The sequence below is a fragment of the Maniola hyperantus genome, chromosome 22 (assembly GCF_902806685.2).
Source record: "Maniola hyperantus chromosome 22, iAphHyp1.2, whole genome shotgun sequence".
Taxonomy (NCBI): Eukaryota; Metazoa; Arthropoda; class Insecta; order Lepidoptera; family Nymphalidae; genus Maniola; species Maniola hyperantus.
This window is the reverse complement of record NC_048557.2, coordinates 3,480,849-3,498,866: the sequence shown is the minus strand read 5'-3', so window position 1 is coordinate 3,498,866 and position 18,018 is coordinate 3,480,849. Positions and strand designations below refer to the sequence as shown.

Genomic DNA, 18,018 nt, shown 5'->3' with positions numbered 1-18,018 from the left:
ACCTTGTAGGTGGCCTGTGGCTGGGGCTGGTGAACATTAGGGTCGACACTCGACACCCACGGAGATTTTTTGCAACTGAAACTTCTCTTAACTTACCATACGCCGAGGTCGATAAACTTGAGGCGTCAAGCTGTCTGTGTTTAAAAACTACAACGGTGAAAAAACAGAGAACATACTTACATTTTTTATACGTTAATGGTTTTTGTAGAATTTTTTGTATTACGCACATACAATTTGCTTAGAATAACAAGTCAAGATGACCAAGGCGGAATGTACAGTACGCGGCAGAAAGTAATGTACTTCGACATGTAGAAGGAGATAGCAGATTTGTAGTGCGTTGTCCCTGTCATTGGGACCGACAAAACGTCATATAGGTATGAATGACAGAAACAACTCTGTACAAAGCCGAAATGTCATTCTAAAGGCCGATGTACATTACTGTCTACTGCGTACGCATAATATTATATACTCATAATTATCGTAATAACTCAAACATCTACTCAGAATTTTATTAGCTACTTGGCATAGCGGCGAAAGTCCATTCTTCAAGTTTCCTCCATTTTCGGGGTTCCGTACGTAAATATAGCCTAGCCTATGTCACTCGGGAATAATGTAGTTTTCTACTGGTGAAAGAATTTTCAAAATCGGTTCAGTAGCTTCAGAGATTACCCCCTACAAATTAATATTAGTATAGACATATTATCCATATCAAAATCTCAAGTCAATCTCTGTCAAAGATTTGAAACCCTGATCGCTTGCTGATCGACCTGCGCTAACCACAAAACTACCAGGGCAATATAAACGTGGGAATTTCAACTGAAGATCATTTATCACAATTCGGCGGGTTCAGTAACCCGCTGGTGTCACGCAGTCTGACAGGGATTCGTCAGCTCTATTAATAGCTCCAAATTTTGACGGCAAAAAATACAAGCGTAATTAAAATTACGGACAATCGAATTCGGTGTCCCCACGGTGTCCCTGTGGTAAAAAAGTTACTGTCAATCATTTTAGGGCTGTCACCCCGAATGTTTTCTTTCTAAATTCTAACGAAACAAGTCAAAATGTATTTTTTGAACGAATGTGTCTAGACTCTAGAATGTGTTTTTCAAAAATAAAGTAACCCATTCTCAGTCATGTCTTTGCACTCATTTTCTCTCATTCCAAACGATATGAAAAATAAATTGCCTTTGCGCAATTTATTTTTCAATTTGTTTTGTTCTTTGTATTTAATTCAATGTGAAGTCAAAGTAAAAAAAAATTAATCAAAGTAAATAGGTAAGTGCATTTTTGAAATTCATAAAAAGAAAAAAGAAGATAAATTCCCGCCTGCTCGTTTGCTCGCTATCTCAAAAAAAAAAAATTAAAATACAGTAAAAGACTATCTGCCGCACTCAGAGTCGCTTAATCATTACTTAAGGCATTAGTATGGATAACTAATGCCTTAAGTAACGATTAAGCGACTCTGAGTGCGGCTGTAAGGCAGAGAAAAGTGAAATTAGTGTAATAAAATATTGTGATAGAAAAAGCAGTGAGAGTGGTAACCCTATGGTTTCGGTAGCTTTTTCTAATTTCAACCAATTGTGAGGTCATTGCCCCCTATCCCTATCCCGTCTGGGATTTTGGGAAGCGAAGGTCGAAGGCCTGAGGGCTGAGGGCATTGGCTTACGTCTGTATGAAAACGAAGTACGGTAAACACAGGGAAAAAAAACCCGGCAAGTGCGAGTCGGACTCTCACACGAATCCGTGCTATTGTACAAAATATAACGCTATATGTATACCTACGTATTAATTATTTTTTTAATTTGCATTGCAGCCATTTTGAAATTCGCCATCTTGGTTTTTAGGGTTCCGTACCTCAAAAGGAAAAACGGAACCCTTATAGGATCACTTTGTTGTCTGTCTGTCGGTCTGTCTTGAAACCTACAGGGTACTTCCCGTTGACCTAGAATCATAAAATTTGGCAGGTAGGTAGATCTTATATCAGACATTTGGGGAAAAATCTGAAAACCGTGAATTTATGGTTACATCACACAAAAAAATTAAATTGTGGTCAGAAACAAATATTGCTATTTTCAACTTTCAAAGTAAGATTACTATACCAAGTGGGGTATCGGGTATTTCTATGCATCATAGTTTTTGAATTATCGTGCAAAATGACGAAAAAATACGACTCTAGTACGGAAACCTCGTTACGCGAGCCTGACTCGCACTTGGGCGGTTTTTTTAATAATCTGTTGTTATATAAACTTACACACTGAAAATTTCAACTCTATCTATTACTTTCATGAGATACAGCTCGCATACAGATATACGGACATCGGGCGGACAGCGAAGACTTAGAAATAGGATCCCATTGGCACCCTTCGGGTACGGAACCCTCAACAGTTACATGGTCTGCATTTTTGTCAGTTCAGATAACTAAGTAAAAGTTAATGAAATAAAAAGTTTATTGCGAAGTATAAATTCAATAATAAATTTAATACGAAAGCCTAACTGTATATTTACAGAGTCTAACGGCAAAAATTAGCCGATAAAAATTACCTACCATCTTTATTTTAAAAAATTATTGCTGATTACTTAATTAGCCTTATTAAGCTTCAAATTTATTGTTTCTCAGTTTGAGTTAACTTGTTAGAAATAATCAAAATTAATCCTAATACTTAAGGTAGGTATATTAACTAGCTGATGCCCGCGACTTCGTTTGCGTGGAATTGTGGGAACTCTTTGATTTTCCGGCATAAAAAGTAGTCTATGTCACTCTCCATCTATACCCATGCAAAAAATCACGTCAATCCGTTGCACCGTTGCGATGTGATTGAAGGACAAACCAACAAACAAACACACTTTCGCATTTATAATGGTGGGTACTGATAAATATGAAAGTTTGGAGTTTTGTTACTTTACGCCACATTGACAGAACCGATTTCGCTGAAATTTGGGATAAAGCTTAGACCCAGAACTAACACAATATCTAGGCTACATTTTATCCAGGGAATCAAATAATTCCCATGGTATTTTTAAAAGCCTAAATCTACAACGACTAATGACGAAGTCGCAAGCACCAGCTCGTTATACGTATTTTAAACAACACAAAAAAATATAGGTAGGTAAATATAACATGAAATCCGTAACATAGTACCTACTTAATAAAATTTGTATTATTTTCTCAGTATTTACTCATTGGCCCCTTTAGTTATCTGCCCTAGTTTTATTTATAAACTATATTTTAAGTACAGTTTTATAAGAAACGATCAAGTCTGATTTCAAAACCTGATTCGAATATTTTTTCCACTTGAGATTATAAACATCAAGTTATAAATTAATTAATGTATTTTCCACGAACTCGTTAAAATCATAACTTGAACACGGCTTTATCAAAAATAATTTAAATAATAAATAGCCATTAAAACTTTTCTTCGAATCGACATAACAAAAATATAATAGTTCTATGTTCTATTCAAAATTATAAATGGTTCTTACTTCTTATGTCTCACTAATTAAGTACCACCAACACAAAAATTAATTGTAAATAACCGTTATAATGTTTTTTGTTGACCATACATAATAAATACATAAATATATTATATTATATACCGAGCTTTATATAATCAAAAGGCATGCCGACTATTTGGATGAGATGGATGTGTTAAAAGTTGTCTTGAGGTTTTAATTATTTGCATTATAGTATGGTTGGATGTTCTAAAAACTGCAGGGTGGTAATCCGAAACGGGTATAGAGCAACAAACTTTGTAATGGAAAAACCGGCCAAGTGCGAGTCAGGCTCGCGCAACGAGGGTTCCGTACTACAGTCGTATTTTTTCGACATTTTGCACGATAATTCTAAAACTATGATGCATAAAAATAAATAAAAATCTGTTTTAGAATGCACAGGTGATGACCTTTCATAATATGATACCCCACTTGATATAGTTATCTTACGTACGGATGGACGGTTTGAGGTACGGAACCCTAAAAATGCAGAAAAAGAGCAATCATCACTTTTTTCAAGCGCAATAATAAAAAAAATAAAAACCAACAATTTTATATTTCAACATCATCATCATCATTATCAACCCATAAACGGCTACTGCTCGTCATAGATCTCTTGTCCGACTTCAACACGTTATGGTCTTGCGGCCTGAATCCAGCGGCTCCCTGCGACTCGTATAATGTCGTGTGTCCACCTAGGTCCTAGTGGGGATCTCCCGACCCTGCGCTTTCTGGTGCGAGATCGTCAAACCAACACCTCAGGATCCCAACATCTTTCGATTTTTCGAACTATGTCCTCACGGCCCTTCCCATTGTCACTTTAACGTGCTTTAACTCCGTAACCCTTTTAGCTATGCCGGTTTCTCTGGTTTTCCTACGGATCTTTTCATTTCTGATTAGATCACGTAGAGAAACTCCAAGCATATAGCTCTCTATCTCGCGCTGAGTGACTAAGCTTTATTATAAGGTCCTTAGTCAGTGACCATGTGATTTTAAGTTTATTGGCATCATGATCAATCCATCGCCGGCTCACTACAGAGCTCCTCTCAGAGTGAGAAGGGTTTTGGCTATAGTCTACCACGCTAGCCATGTACAGATTGGTAGACTTCACACCCCTTTGAGAACACTCAGGCATGCAGGTTTCCCCACAATGTTTTTCTTCACCGTTAACACATGTGAACTTAAAACGCACATAACTCCGAAAAGTTAGAGGGGCGTGCCCGGGATCGAACCCCTGACCTACCGATTAGAAGGCGGAAGTCCTAACCGCTAGGCGATCACAACTTTTTTGTACCTTCTTATATTTTCTTATCAATAAAGTTTATTGTACCTCCTAATATTTTCTTATCAATAAACTTAGCTACCAATAGGTTCGCTGACGAATATTTTCTTCTCAGCCACTTGTTGAAAAAAAAAATCTTTGTCACAAATCAATACTCGTCGTTAGGTATTTATGGTACGTCAACCTCTGGCCCAGTTTTTAAAATTCCAAGCGATTAGCTGAAACGTGGAAACGTGATATTATTTCAAACAACATTCGTTTGCTGAAAGTGGATGCACGGGTTGGCTTTCCTCGTTATTTGAATAGCTTGCTTATTTTTATTTTTAAACGTAGATAAAAAATATAGGTAACTATTTGACGGCTAAAAATATAGCCACTTTGTCATCGGATATGTTTTTATTGTTGTATAGAAGCAGGCGTCACTTTGCGGAAATCACATACAAAGAACCAAAAGCTTAATTTGCTATAATCCTCTGAAACAGATCAAATCTGTATGTTGCAACCTGCAGCATGCGACATGCACCGCCCGCCCTCCCACTGCTAAACATGCAGAGAATATGTATAATAAGGCAAGCTATGATACTGTTACACACCCCTACATTCAAATGTCGAGACAGAACACGTCGACGCTGAGCTGCGTTCCGCTCACACTCCATCAGTATTTAAGCAGGTTGCAGAAAGTCAATATACAGTCGTCCACAGAGTACTAATATCAGTCGTCTCTGGGACGTTGGAATGGAAGTTGTACACTTCTAAGATACCTTGTAATAATTAACTGGATTAAAGCAGACTATAATTAGTAATATTTAAAACCACATTATAATATTATGTAAATTCGTTAATCTATGCATTATTAGTCGATGTAAACACCGCGGATTGCAAAACTTCCTTCCAGCGATATAATTGTAATGTAAAAATCGATCAAGTGCGAGTCGAACTCGCACAAGAAGGGTTCCGTACCACCGTACAAAAATAACACTTTTTAATGGCAGCCATTTTGAAATTTTTATTATTTGTTGCTATAACCGATAGCGATAGAAATACACATTCTGTGAAAATTTCATCCTTCTACCTATTACCTACTGTTCATGAGATACAGCCCACTGACATACAGACGGACGGACGGACAGCGGAAGCCTAGTAATAGGGCACGTAGCCCGTTGGCCCCCATCGTGGACGGAATCCTAAAAATGCAAAATCAATCAATTTCCTATTCTCAGAAATAGCATAACATAGAATTGTAATGAGACATATTAATTACTGTTAAGTCGGAGTTTGGGTGGAGATAATTATGAAAATTTTTATTCATTTCCTGCGGTTATCATTATCTAGTCAGGATGATCTGACTACCGAGTCACTAAAATCTAAACATGTCGATGTCTGCTGGATTTTACATTTTTTTCTTTTCTAAAGAAATAATCCGTAAAGGGCTGACGATTAAGGTGCTGATAGACTTGAGCATTCACTTATAACAGAACATCGAGCATTCGCCGTTTTTATTTTTGTCGAACTGAACAACGAGCCGAGCCAAGCATAGAGCCAAATATTGCTACGAACATCTTGAGAATTCTAGCGAACGCTCTATTCGATGCTCGTCAATTCTTCGTGATGATGTCACACTGGAGAGCAACAGAGGTGCGGGGAGGGACGTCGCAGAGCGGCGGGGCGCGGAACGATGACTGAAGCTTGGCACGCCAAAAAGCTCCAAGCAAATCTGCTCGCTAGAATGCTCGCCAGAACGCTCGATAGAATGCTCACTAAAATGTTCATGTATTTTCTGTAATGTAACATTCGCACGAATGCTCATTACAAGTGAATGCTCAAGTCTATCAGCACATTTATGCCAACGTGGAGGCACCCCTGTGGAATAGTGGTAAACGCTGTGGTCATAAAAGTGGGGTATGGTTTCGATTCCGCCAGGGGCACTATGGAATCCTACATTTTATAACAAAAATAGCTGATGCCCGCGACTTCGTCCGCGTGAATTTAGTTTTTGAAAAACCCGTGGGATCTCTTTGATTTTCTAGGATAAAAAGTAGTACTGATATCAAAAGGCAAGGTTTTTGAGTTGAAACAGTTTTGATCTAGGCGCGATGACCGAATGTGTAAGTTACTGCAGTAGGTCTTAGTCGCTATAGATATAGGTTTATCTGTATAGTAGTCTAGACTCTGGGTTTCTACGAACAATAATTTATATTTTGTAACATGTAAATTACCTTTGATTCGACAAGTCATTCCTTATTGCATGCTTATTGCAATGTTTTATGAGCACGATATATTTTACCTGCAACAAAAACAAATAAAGCTTATTCTCGGAAATTTGTACAGCTGTAAGCACAGATATTTAATAGTACTAAGTTGTAAGTATTGTATTAATATTGCCGAATCATCCCAATCACTTTCGAGCGAGTCAATAAAGCTATTGAATAAGAATAAATTGACTCATGGGTAGGAAAATACCTAAGTAACGACAGAAAGCTGATAGTCTAGTGGTTAAGACGTTCGGTGGGCCGGGGCCCGGGGTTCGATCCCGGGTTCGACCACTAACTTTTTGGGCACACAGATTATCTACTCATGTGACGCAACTCTACTTTTCGGCGTTGTGTGCACAACTTTACGATATTAAAGCTGTGGTTATGTATGTAGAAAAACATCGTGAGGAAACCTGCATGCCTGAGAGTTCTCCATAATGTTCTCAAAGGTATGTGAACTCTGCCAATCCGCACTTAGCCAGTACTAGTGAGCCGGCAATGGGTGCAAAGATAGCTTGCATCCCGGGGACGGACACAGTCTACTTTTTATCTCGTAAGAAAGAAAGAAAACTAGTTTATTCATCTTGTGCCTAAGGTACAAACAAACTTAAAATTAATGGTTAGTAGGTAGTAGTTAGTAATAAAATACTTAATAATTACTTGAAATCAGTTCTTGCACCCACTTTGCACAGGATGAAATGGCTCCAGCTCAGCTTTAATGCTGTAGGTCTTAAAAAATAAAACCTGAGCGCTGGTATTTTGCCGGGACCAAAAAAAAATAAAGTAGTAGGTAAGTAGGTATATCTAATAATTTACCTAATTTAAAAAATATCCAGTTAATACAATTAAAATACTAGCTACGGCCAGCAAAAACACATAGTGATAACAAAAGTAAATTTAATCTATCCGTCCCGCTCTTATCGAAGGCGAAGCCAAATGTCAAGTGTATGAAAACAGTGCGGTGCGATAATGCGGCCCTACTGCTAACGTAATTGAATGAAAAGCGACACAAAACACGCTGAGAAGGTCATTTAGTTATGCAAAACACATTGGGGGTCAAATAGTATTTTTCGCAATATATCTTTCTATATATAAAAATGAATCGCCGAATGTGTTGCTGATCGCAAATCTCGAGAACTTCTTCTTTTTTCATAATATTCCTTGAAGTACGGGGATGGTTCTTACGGAGAGAAAAATTAAAAAAAATCGACTGTTAGGCGGTAGGTACGAAGTTCGCCGGGGCAGCTAGTTTATTATAATAATTTGACGAACTCCTCGGCACAGTGGTGAGCACTGTGGTCTTGTGAGAGGGTCCAGGCTAGATTCCTGGCGGGGACAAAGGACCTACAAGAGCAATTACAAATAAAAAAATTGTTTTTATTTCGTTTTAATAATTTGACCGAGTGCTGGCAGCTAACTTGGTCAAAACAAGTCGTTTGGCCATCCAAAGGGGTAATGCTGCCAGCATCTTGATACGGTGGTCTTGATGAGGTTTTAGATTTAATTTAATTTATTTTAGTATTAATTCTTAAAACGTTTTACTTAGATTTAAGTTTATTTAATATAATTGTCTATCCCTTAAAAAAATAAACGTTTAATGATTTAGATTTAGTAATAGTTTTAGTTAATTTAAAAGTAAACCAAACGCATCTGTTGTCTTCCTCCTACGTAGTAAATACTTAAATAATTTATATTTGACTAGCGACTAACCCCGGCTTCGCACGGGTGCAATGGAGATACAATGTAGGTACTTAGTGTTAGTGTGGTTATTTTATTATAGTATTTCAAGTTTTCGATGAAAGCTCTCAGTCGCTGGATTTCTTCCGACATCTTGAACAATTATCAAAATCAGTTGCGTAGTTTAAAAGATCAAAGCGTACAGAGACATTGTTTTATACTATGTAGAAGATACATAATAGAAGCTAGCACAATATTATGCATAAATTAGAAAATTTACTTGCTATAAATTCAAGGTGAAGCGATAACGAGTGAATCCTTTGCCAAGACAACAAACAACACAAGATTTTACAATTTACATCACAGTATATTATTATGTAAGTATAATTATAAAGTAATACAATGTGAGGAAAATGCGTAAAATGGAGTTGCTTCTATATCATGCCAAGATGCATTAATATAATGTCTGCCAGGCGAATAAATGTGTGTTAGTTTGTAATAATCATCTGTTCCATCGAAGCTCATATTTTGGCAAAATAGTTTGGGATTGCAACACACATGAAGTATTAGGAGCGGTCTACTTTAGTCTAGTTTAGAGTTTTAGACTATTTGATCTGAATATAAAAATATATTTGTACCAATAACTTACAGCTAATAATTTCTGAATAAGTTGAAGTGAGTAAAATATGGGTTACTAGATGATGCCCGCAACTGCGTCCGCGTGGATTTTGGTTTTTTAAATCCCGCGAGAACGGAGTAGGTACCGAAGGATAATTTAAAAAAAGTGCACGCGCATGCTTCGCTCTCGCTTATATGCTATGATGACTGTATTATTGTTCTCTGTTGGTTTTCGAATCTATAGTAAAAAATCCGTCTACAGTCCTGCAAAACTTTTACAAAATTGTAGTCACCACTTCTGACTTTCACTTTAAACTTCGCTCTCCACTGACAGCATCAAGAAGCACCAAAAGAGGCCAGAGGCCTCATTTAGTAATACCGTCCGGTCCTGTGCCTCCAACGCCGTTGGAGGGGCAGGAGGGGGAGGAGGTATGAGGGGGTGCCTTAGAAATTTAACCCAGGGCGCTGGTAGCACAGGTTCGAAGGATGCAAGGACTGCACAAACCTTAGAAGGTTTTCTACGGATTGTGGAACTCTAAAAATTATTCTAATAATCTAAGAAAAAACAAATACCCAAGTAAGTGAAGTCATCTCTATCATGGCAAGTCGCCTTCATGTCTGTCGGTCGTTTTGCGTAATTATGTGTAATGTGCCTAGTTACATAATTTTACCGTTTATGCAGTTTTCTTGGGAGTGGTGATCATGTTTAACTGTTTATAGCTAAAATTATATAATCAGTATAATCATTTTGAATTAAACAGCGATAAATCAACATTTATGTCATATGTGTGATAGTTTGCAATAGACCAAGCCTATATCTATTTCAAAGAAAAAAAACCGGCCAAGTGCGAGCCAAATTCGCGCACAGATCGTTCTGATAAATCAAAAACTGTTATGCATAAAAATAAATAAAAATCTGTATTAGAATGTGCAGGTAAAGTTCTTTCAATTATGATACCGCATTTGGTAATTATTTGTTCATAAACTCATTTTAACATATTTTTTTGTAATGTAACCACAAATTCACGGTTTTCATATATTTTTCCTTATGTCTGATTTAAGACCTACCTGCCTGCCAAATTTCATGAATCTAGATCAACTTGAAGTACTGAAAAATGCGCCACTTGTAGCAAAGCTAAGAATGTGATCTCATAGTAATATAAATAGAGTAATATTCATTTTATTATGCACATCGCAACACTGTATCTATGAGAGATAAACTACAAGAGTAAGCATCTAACCATATAAGTACCTACCTATTATCTTGGTAGGGTAAATTAATGCAGGTATTTAAATTAGGTAGGTAAATTAGCATTAATCAAGTGGTAGGTATCTAACAAAACAAAACAGGCTCTCAATGTGTATTGTTAACATTATTATCTACGTGCCAGTATCCGCGAGATTTTAAAAGTTAAAACACAATAATATTACAGCAATACAGCAACAGGTTTTCCTTATAATTACGGTATGGTATTTATAGTTACATACTTATATGGCACCCCTATCAAAACTGTTTCAATTCAAAAACACATTTTTTCAGTAACAATAACGAATGGGAATATCTGCTACCAACATTCGCGAATGCGAATATTCCGTTTTTGTTTAAATTTGGCGCCATTTGTCTATGGCAATGGCTTGGTGACCTTGGCGGCAGTCCCGTTACCAAATGATAAAGAGACGACTGATAATGTGATTAAGAGGTTAAGTTACTTTTTATTACATTAAAAAACGTAAGAAATTAATGGGTTTTGTTTTATTAACCAACTAGTATGTACATAATTTTTTTCTTATTCGAAAAACATTCGCAGTAATTTTTGCAGAATGCGAATGCGAATATGCAAAAATATGCGAATATCCGCGACTTGCCTCGTGTCTGTGCTCGTGTTCACATCATAATAGCTGTAGCACGCGTCCTATAAACCGATAAAACAGATGTTTTGTGTACTAAGTAATATGCATAGGAGCCAAGGAGATCATTATCTATGTCTAAAATGACAGCCTTTAGTAATTCCTGTTAGCATTATTAGAATGCATAATAAGGCGTTTAGTATTTAGCACACAGTTTAAGCATGACAGACTGTTTACTATAATGATACATACAGTGGCGTGCAGGTCATAAAGGCATAAATGCACTGCTTACCCCAGTTGTAATAGCTCATTTTTCATTATGACCTGCATGTAAACAGCCTACCTAACTAATGCCTACCCTGGCTTCGAACACTGTGCACGCCACTGGATACATACACTATGTATACTTATTGGTAGTTGGTAATTGGTATGTCTATAGATCGTTCATATAGTCTCCTCAAACTGAGCAAGGCAAAAAAAAATATTGAGAAAATTCCCATAATACACCTCCTCAATTAGGTAGGTACTCAAAAAGGCTCAATAGCTCAACGATAGAGGAGCGGACTGAATTCCGAAAGGTCAGCGGTTCAAACCCCACCCGTTGCACTATTGTCGTACCTATTCCTAGCACAAACTTTACGCTTTTAAGAATGTTAATCATGATTAACATTAATTATTCTTTAAGAAAAAAATATATATCTTTTTTTCAAATAAGTAGGTAAGAAATATGCTGTATCTACATCTAATAATAACACAAACCTACCTATTACCTAGTAATATTCTGCGCTTGTAACCATTGACTTATATATTACTTCGTAAGGACAGGGCCATTGAACAAGCAAAATGGCACCGACTCATTGGTCCTAAAATGTTTATTTAGCACCAATGCAACCTCAGTTACGTCTGGATTTCAAACGGCTCGTTCATTAGTATCTAAGAGGTGGCGCTGATTTATTTGGTTCCAAAACCATGAAATATTTTGTTCGCTTGGGCATATTATCTTGTCATTTATATCGATGCAGTTGTAATACAATTTATTTGATGCATTTCAGCACTCATTGGGTAACTCGATACGAATTACGAACATCCTTTGAGCACGTCAACGTGGCGTGTTTGTAAACAACACAATAAATTTTGTACTTCCCTACGTACGTGTAATATATTTTTAATACTAGCTGATGCCCGCGACCTCATCCACGTGAATTTAGGTTTTTGAGGGAACTCTTTGATTTTTCGAAATAAAAAGTAGTCTATGCCACTCTCCGGGTTTTAACTATACCAACCCATGCAAAAAATCACGTCGATCCATTTTGGTGACGTTATTGAAGTACAAACCAACAAACAAACACACTTTCACATTTATACTATGGGTAGTGATTCAAGCCACAATGCCACAATCAATAATTTCAATGAAAATGCGGACGAATGAAATTAACAAGTTATAATTAAAAAATTAAAACACAACGCCCCGCCGCGAGCGTATTGAATTTTATTCGAAAAACTAGCTTATGCTCGCGACTTCATCTGCGTGGCCTACATAAATTTAAAACCCCCATTTAACCCACTTAGGGGTGGAATTTCGAAAAATCCTTTCTTAGTGGTATCTACTTACTTTTTACATAGAACACATCCTCCAAATTTCATGTCTTTAGGACCAACGGTTTAGGCTATGCGTTGATATACATAATATAAGTCAGTCAGTCAGGGCTTTCAATCTAAATATATAGAAGGAAAACGTGACTGACTGACTGACTGACTGATCTATCAACGTACAGCTCAAACTTCTGGACGGATCGGGCTGAAATTTGGCATGTAGATAACTATTATGACGTAGGCGTCCGCTAAGAAAGGATTTTTGAAAAATCAACCCCTAAGGGGTTTCAAAATTTGTGTAGTTCACGCGGACGAAGTCGCGAGCATAAGCTAGTTTTACATATTATACAGATAACTGTGGCAACCTGAAAGGGGTATGAAATGGCATATACCATGAATTGTATCCCTCGTAAATTAAATAAAAACCGGTCAAGTGCCAGTCGGACTCACACGCGAAGGTTCCGTACCATCGTGCAAAGAAATACTTTACATTTTTAATTTTTTTTGTGATGTTATCCCAAATAAACAATTTTCGGATTTTTCGTGCTATAAGACATTGCTACCTGCCTTTCATGATTCTAGGTCAACGGGAAGTACTCTAGGTTTTGATTTCCTTGACAGGCAGACAGAAAAACAGACAATGAAGTGATCCAATAAGGATTCCTTTTTCTCTGAACATACGGAACCCTAAAAAAACACCAAGTAGACTTTCATCCCCAAAAATAAGGAAAAAGCATTAAAAAAAACAAATTAATTTCTCCGTGCCTCGTAACTGCTGCCGATTACTTGAAAACATTTGCATATCAATTTGATACTTAAATCGATAATCATAAGGCTCATAATGATATAAACATGTATTCTTATAGTGACATGGAGGTTTTTGCTCCCGTCTGCCAGGAACTATTACCCATATAACCTGTTTTTTCGGTGAATGCCTTTCACCCGAGTTTTTTCTCGAAATCTTAAGAGGAAGCTAGCAGTTTTATCACAGCTTTCTGTCTATAAATATTTAATTAAATAAACGACTCACATCCAGTTTCCTTTGCTGATATTATACTTATGCCCGCGACTTCATCCGTATGGTTTACACCAAACCACTATTTTACCCTCTTAGGGGTTAATTTTCAAAAAATCCTTAGTAGATGTCTACGTCATAATAGCTATCTGCATGCCAAAATCCAGTAGTTTAAGCTGTGCGTTGATAGATCAGTCAGTCAGTGACTTTTTCCTCTTATAGGTATATTTGGGGCCCCAAGGTGCTGGAATGGCGACCTCGCACCGGAAAGCGTTTGCAAGACCCAGTAGGTGAAGACATGAAACGAGTCGCATGGGACCACTGAATTCGGGCTGGCGCAAGACCGTGGCGTGTGGAAGTCCCTACAAGAAACCTTTGTTCAGCTGTGGACGTCTATCGGTCGATGATGATGCGACGGCGAAACAGGTTTAATTTGCAGTCAGTTTAATTTCAGTTCATATTAGATATATTTCGGAGAGTGTGCTCAAGAACTTTTCGATCTTGTCCCCCCTTCACCATTTTACCACCGAACCGCAGGAAGTCGAGCGAGTTTCCATCCTTATGTCGTCGACATCCCATATACACGCACGAAACGTTTTGCGTCATCATTCCTCATACGCATGGCTAAGGTTTGGAATACTCTTCCACGATATGTGTTTCCTACCAATTACAACCCGGGTATCTTTAAAACAAGAGTGAATAGGCATCTTCTAGGTAAACGCATCCCATCTTAGGCCACATCATCTCTTTCCATCAGGTGTGATTTTGGTCAAGCGTTTGCCTATAATGAATTTAAAAAAAAAATTGTACACATAATTTGTGTAACTTTGTACAAATTAATCTTATTAGTCGTATATTGATAAAACACAGCGTGGCATATAATTCCATCTGGTTTCTATCAGACGTTTCCGTTGCTCGGCACGCGTAAACATACTCATTGATGAAATTCGGCTCTTTTATATTATTTTATAAATAGAGCAAAATAGAAGTAGAAGCCAGAAGGTCAGGATTCCAGGAAAAGAGACAGTTGTATACGCACAGAAATATTGTGGTGTAAGCAATAAGCATGGACTTGTGTAAACCATAAAATACCTACTTAATAGTACTTACTTACCTACCTTCCAGAAAAACGCCAGAAAGAATATTAGATATAGGCATCGATATAAGTGACAGACATTATAGTCAAGCGAACAAAATTTTTCACGGTTTTGGAACCAAATAAATCAGCGCCACCTCAGTAATGAACGACCCGTTTGAAATCCAGACGTTTGCACTGAGGTTGCATTGGTGCTAATGCACCACTGAGTCGGTGCCGTTTTGTTTGTTCAATAGCCCTGTCCATACGAAGTAATATATATAAGTCAGTTAGTATAGTTTTTGATATATCGTGTAAAACGTCGAAAAAATACGACTGTAATACGGAACCCTGGGTGCGCGAGTCTGACTCGCACTTGGCCGGTTATTTTTTTACATTTTCTTTGGAACAGTACTAGAAATAACGTCATGCATTGCCAGACACTTGTGTCCTGGCAACCCCCTGCCAGACGACCTTAAAGTTTAATAAATTGTTAAAGTTTAATGTTGCCTGGCAGGGGGTTACCACCATACGATAGAACGCGTTAAAATCAGGTCTTACTAAATCTCAGGTTCTATTAATTTATCGCTTGTGATCAAACTGAGTGCAGTACTAATTGCTTACGAACCGTGAAAGTTGCGCCTCGATCGGTCCAGTGATTTTGTGTGGTGCACGCACAAACAAATAACAAATTATCACGTAATTAGTTAGTAATAGAGGAAATGCAAAGATATTATAAAACTCCAGATGGGCAAACTAGTAAATAAGTTGAAGAACAATGTATTTATTTGATCACTGCGACCTACTGTAGGTAGACCAGAATCATATGAAATGAAATTCCAAATTTAGCAACACTGTACTCCGCGAACACCCCATGTACATAATACTCTGTGGTGAATATTAATAATTCACCACAATATTCACCACAGTGCACTATGTACACAGGATACTCATAGAGTACAGCGCTGATAACTCCTGAATCCCACTTCAGTCCACCTATAATACCTAATGCCTTTATGGTGTTAAAACGTGGACACTGACGGCTAGGCTTGTCCACTAAAACCAAATCTCTCAGCTTCAGATTTACATGATCAACCCATCGCCGGCCTATTACTATGCACGGGTCTTCTCTTAGAATGAGAAGGGTTTAGGCCATCGTCTCCCATGCCGGCCCAGTGCGGATTAGCGCACTTTACACACATTTGATAACATTATGGAGAACTCTGAGGCATGAGAGGCTCCCTGAAAAAAATACGAGCGTAACCCTTTCCAGTGCAGTAGCAGTAATAGAGGTCGACCTTCGATTCGGGGAGTCGGGGGTTCGATCCCGGGCGCGCACTTACAACTTTTCAGAGTTATGTGCATTTTGAGAGGTATTAACTTTTAAGCAAAAAATCACGTCTTGCTTTTACGGTGAAGGAAAACATCGTGAGGAAACCTGCATGCCTATAATTCTCCATAATGTTCTCAAAGTTGTCAGACTTCACACACCACCACCAACCCTCACTTGGCCGGAGCGTGGTGGACTATGGTCAACCCCTTCTCATTCTGAGAGGAGACCCGTGCTCAGTAATCAGCCGGCAATGAGTTGATAATGATGATGATGCCGATGAATAGGTGCTAGAAAGACTATGGCTATTTCGATTTGCATCTATTTAAGTTCACGAATGTTTGTGAAGACGACAATATGCTGACATTGCTGAGTGGCTGACGCGTTTGATACGCATACACATTCATCATGTCCATGTACCCAACATTTATACGGTATTAGAATGTAGGGCTGCCAACTTATTTTGGTTATTGATTTACATTTACATTACATCGTGATCAACCCATCGCCGCCGGCTCGCCCGCGCCGCGCTGCCAGCCGGCTTCACACACCTTTGAAAACATTAATAGAGAACACTCATCATCATCATCATAAATCCTTTATTTTGCAAGAATACATGTGACAATGATAGTTTTGCATGGCATGCAGATTTCCTTACGATCACTATTCACTTTCGTCTCGACGACGTCACCATCTTAATTTACCACGTCTTGTTAGTAAAGTTTGCTCTAAGTACGCAAAACAATTATTCGCCTGTTAATACGACAGACGAATTATTTTACACGCATAAATATAAAAAAAATTATAAGTACATGAAAAAACACCCGTAAATGGGCAATCCCAACCCTAGTTAATATTTCCAAATATTTGGACATGATCGCATGTGATTAGACAGTTCAAGGTGTTTTATGTTTTATGGATTTTCACTAATCATATACCTACCTACTTTCTGTGCCTAATTACGCACCTAAATTCTATCTCTGAATAAGTGTGGAAATTTTTGAATAGCATGCGTCATGCAAATCAGGAGGCTAGCATGTAAAAATATAGAGCGTAAGTTGTAACATGCATGTATGTAAGGAATGTTATAATAATATTGTGAATTTTCGTGAATACCTACTTAAACTTTGTAATTAATTTAAGTCCAATTTTCTTACCTAACTCTTTTATCAGAAAGAAAATACCTACTCAAGATAGAGATTACGCTTTTATAATTTATCAATTTTAAAAAAATAATGGAAAAGCTGTGATAAATTATTATGATAAAATTATTTATCACACCAGTTTTTCCATGACTCTTTTTATATTAATTAGTTCTTGGAGTCAGGTAGGTACATAATATATTAACTATGTTATTATCATCATCATCATCAACCCATATAACTCACTCACTCACTACTGAGCACGGGTCTCCTCTCAGAATAAGAAGGGTTTCCCATAGTCTACCACGCTAGCTAAGTGCGGATTAGCAGACTTCACACACCTTTGAGAACGTTAGGTAGGTATGGAGAACTCTCAGGCATGCAGGTTTCCTCACGATGTTTTTCTTCACTGTTAAAGCAATGCACACAACGCCGAAAAGTAGAGTTGCGTCACATGAGTAGATAATACCTATGCGTGCCCGAGATTGAACCCCGGACCCCGGCTAGGAGGCCGACGTCTTAACAACTAGGCTACCACAGCCTAATATGAGTACGAGTATTTTTTTTTTCACAACATTTTACATAGGGTACCTATCTATTTGTGTCTGCAATAGGTATGAATTAATTATGTATGCGAAAAATAAATTGCGTGCTATTTTCAAACCGTTTTGACTTCACGGCGAGATTGCCAACAAAA

General features: G+C 37.6%; 1 protein-coding gene across 2 annotated transcripts in view; it reads right to left on the bottom strand.

The window, feature by feature from the left end:
- LOC117992978 (uncharacterized) overlaps window positions 1-18,018 on the bottom strand; it is an 85,883-nt gene that overhangs the window by 67,443 nt on the left and 422 nt on the right. The window lies entirely within an intron of this gene.